Source organism: Nicotiana attenuata, chromosome 8, assembly GCF_001879085.1.
Source record: "Nicotiana attenuata strain UT chromosome 8, NIATTr2, whole genome shotgun sequence".
NCBI classification, from domain to species: Eukaryota; Viridiplantae; Streptophyta; class Magnoliopsida; order Solanales; family Solanaceae; genus Nicotiana; species Nicotiana attenuata.
Window position 1 is genome coordinate 42,805,842 of NC_031996.1, and position 4,175 is coordinate 42,810,016.

A 4,175-nucleotide genomic window follows, 5' to 3' on the forward strand; every position below is an offset into this window, starting at 1 on the left:
ATCCGTAATATAGCAAATGGTATCTATAGATGGATAATTACTACTAAAAGATAGTGTTTTATGAAAATTTCTCGAGAATATATCTCCTAAAAGCCCAACAAAAAGACCCCTAAGTGGACTTACTAGAAATTTGCAAACCAGTTTGGGATCATTAAGGTGATGAAGCCAGTATTAAATTCAGAAACACAAAGTGAACTTCATCATGGTACTGATTGCATCTAGCAATTTATCACTTACGCCAAAAGACGGCAAGGATGACAAGCCTTTTTTTTTTGGATGAAAGAAACTTTTATTAATACTGACATCCAGAAGATGCATAATTAGGAATGCGTTAATGACCCCTATGCAAAATTTAAGGTGCCAATGAAGTCCAAAAATAGATTTACATCAGTCACATCCCTCTGCTTACACCAACAAAAAAGGTTCAAGAGGCATTTTGCCGTATCTTTTTTCCTTCCCTTTCTCCACTTTCCATAGCCACCAGCTTACCAAAGCATCCTTTGGACTGTTTGGCTTTGGCATTAACCCCTTGAATTCCACAAATCATGCTCCATATATCTCTGGCTACCACACAGTGCAACAGCAAATGTTTTGCATAGAAAGTATCTATTCAAAAGTTCAAATCCTCTCTTCATCAAGTTGTCTTGCGTTAAGAAAGATTATCCAGCTGAGAGAATTTACTTTGGAGCTTTAATTTTCCTTATCCTTTTCCATGGCCAGGAGTATACAATACTTCCTGTTTGCCAAAACACATTGGCAACCTTTTAACAGTAAAACTTACCCCTGGAATTCTTATTCCATCAGATTCTATCTCCCCTCCCTCTGTGCAAATTTCCTGTTCCAGTTTGTCTAAAGCCTTGTCAAGCAGCTGATTTCCCAATATAAGTTAGTCAATACACACCAATGTTTTGCTAAATGATAAGGTATATTACAAAGATGAATAAACACTAAGCTAGTGCATCAAAAAAGTAATTACAAGTTCTGCAATTTCCCCATCATGTCTAACATGGCATCTATAGCCTGTACTAGTTTGCACCAGAAAGCAAAAGGTAAAACCTTAAACTTAAGACAAAGAATGTTTCTCTTGTTGCCTTCAAAAATTCTATTGTCACGCCTAGAGTACACACAAGTATCCTGCATAAGTTTCTTCAATGCAAAAACCTTAAAATCTTCAGCTTTATAACTAGCATAAACATATAGAGGTACAAAGTTAACACAGAAGCTAATTAAGGAAACTGCTTTTTGCAAAAAGAATACTCAGAAAACCAGCACTTCAACAGCTCGAACTTTAGTGTCGACGCCAATTGAGGCGGTAAGACAATATCCTCATCATAACAGCTGCGTTAGACTCTCATTGCTTCCATCAAAGGACAGTAGACTCTCAACATAGTTGCTCAAGAAGAACTATTTCTCCCATCATCGATATTGCCATCCTAAATTTATGTGCTCATACAAATCAAGATTCCTGATATGCTACTTCAACAGACACTACCCATTTCTCCTGATCCCAATAGCATTTGAAATATCATGCTTCAAATCCACAAAAATTCTCAGTCGCACACTCCATTTTCCAAGAGCAGTTCAGCACCCAAACAGTAGAACATTGAGATTACCAAATCATGACTCCTGTACCAAAACACAGCAACCCAATCCTCTCATAAACAGACAAGTCCAAAAAGAGATTCACGCACTAGCTCATACAGGAACCATCAATTCACTAGAAGTCTCTTAAATTACGAGCCAATAACTTACTTAAAAACCCATCTCTATTACCATAACACACAATCAAATTAATAGCCTCATCTAACTACCAGTCTCTCTATTCCATTTTATGGGGTACTAATACCATGTGACGAGTCAAAGAGGTTCTTCTTTGAACTCGATTTTCTAAAATATCTTAGATTATTAACTATTGTAACTCATACTATCTTTTATGAAATTTTTAAATATGTAAATTTTATTTCAAAAAATTTGAAGAATCTATGTTTGAATTCACGTAGAATATTAAGTAATTTGACCATCATACTATGAACCTGCCAAATAAAATGGATAGGAGGGAGTATTATCAACCAGTATATCATGGATATCTCTTAATCTCATTGTTTCTAAAAACCGGTACTCAAACTATATAACTCAACTTCACGAGGCATTAGATAAGTCCATTATTACCACAAGCAAAGCCGCAGAAGAGCAATAAGTGATTACAGGGTCTTTAAGCGCAAAACACAATTAAAGTGTGGCTTAATGAAGACAGACAAAGATCAAGAAAAAAAATTAAAAAAATATATATACTCAATATGTTATGAAAAAGGATAACTATAAATGAAACAATAATTATTTGTATCAACAACAACAACAACAACCCAGTATAATCCCACTTAGTGGGGTCTGGGGAGGGTAGTGTGTACGCAGACCTTACCCCTACCCTGGGGTACAGAGGATGTATCCAAATAGACCCTCGGCATCCTTCCCTCCAAGAACTTCCCACCTTGCTCTTGGGGAGACTCGAATTCACAACCTCTTGGTTGGAAGTGGAGGTTGCTTACCATCAGAGCAACCCCTCTTGTCTGAAGTAAAAACTCAAAACTAAAATTGAATAGGATGTATGAAGTAAAAACCATGTCATTCAAGTTCAAAAATCATTCTAACTTGATCTATATGCAAGAATTTAATTCAGAGTTGTAACTAAATTTCTTTCAATGTTGATCACTAGTATGTTTATCTGTAAAGTACTTTTGCCATCTATTTTTGTTATTTAGTGTTGTCCTTTTAACAATAGAGATTGTTCACATTGAGATCTTCAGGGTGCAACTCTTTATTACCGGGTTCAATTGAACCAGTACTTTCGATATCGTGTATAAATTGATGGGTAAAAATTCATCAAAATTGTAATAAATAGTAGATATGACTCATAGCTTCAATAATATAATGAGTTCAATACTAAAAACCTTAAAGGTTGAACTCACAGAGAGTAAATCCTAGATTCGCCTCTTGGTGCCTTCACTAAACCATAGTAACAACAACAACAACAAACTCACTGTAATCCCATAGGTGGGGTCTGGGTCACTAAACCATAGTAAGGAGGCAAAACATCTAAGTACTGTTGCACCGAACTTCAGGGAAATGCACACTTTTAACAACATTGTAAAAACCTATCTCAACAGTTCCTTGCAGACAAGTTGTCCTCTCCACCTTACAGTCATAGTTGGATAGACTTGATAATATATACTCTTTTATAGGATAACTACAAAGCCCCCGTTTGTGGTTAAGGCTAGCAATGTTTGCCTTTCATGCGGCTTCAAATATTAACATTACCTCCTTTCATTTTTTCTACACAAAAATCCATGTAAATCAACTAGTGAGACAAGGCATGACATAGATAGTAGACAATCAACTCTCTTACAGCGGGAGAGAGTGCTAGTCTAATTGCCGGTACGGGTATGCTAATAGGTAGAGGATCTTCCAATCCTAGAATAAGAAAGTAGCTTGTCTATCTTACTGGCTGGTTCATTGGATGTGTCAATCTGCTATCTATAACCTGTTGGGTTAAATTTTTTTTTTTTTTTTTTTTTTTGCTAAGTGTTACGGCCTAAATGCTAAACTATTGACTCTACTTGTTCGGATGGGTGTTCACTCCAAAGTGTTCCCTGACAACATGCATACGTCCATAAGTAACTTAGCACAACATGGAAAATTTCATTAAGAGGATTCAGCGAAGAAAAGAAAAATCTGTCAACAACATCAACATGTGTATTTGAGAGATTATCCTCCCTTTGAGAAGTGTCCGCATGAGTTCGTTGAGGTGAAACTAGTAGGCAAGAATAAAAATTGTTCTTTGTGTTTAAGCATGTACATATCATGTTAGATATTTTTGTTTAATCAGAGAAACTAGGATTCATATACTGTTAGGGAAGAGGTAATTTTTTGACAAGAATATAGTAAAAGTATAAAATTTCATTATTCACTAAACACGAACAAGATCTAATATAAGTTTAATAACCATAAAAAATATCGTTGGTTTTTTTTATTTGGGGGGGGGGGGGGGAGGGGGGGGGAACAACTTTACTAAGCTAATGAAGGGAGAAAGTTCAAATCAACCCCTAAAGTATTCAATTGGTCTTACATTTGCCCTTCGTTTACCTTTTGATCCATAACTCTCCCCCCCCCCCCCCCCC

General features: G+C 36.1%; 1 long non-coding RNA gene across 1 annotated transcript in view; it reads right to left on the reverse strand.

Moving 5' to 3' along the window:
- LOC109231346 overlaps nt 367–4,175 on the reverse strand; it is a 16,928-nt gene continuing 13,119 nt past the window's right edge. The window contains exon 3 of the long non-coding RNA XR_002068795.1: nt 367–1,626. This is a non-coding gene — a long non-coding RNA (uncharacterized LOC109231346). The remainder of the gene's footprint in view (nt 1,627–4,175) is intronic.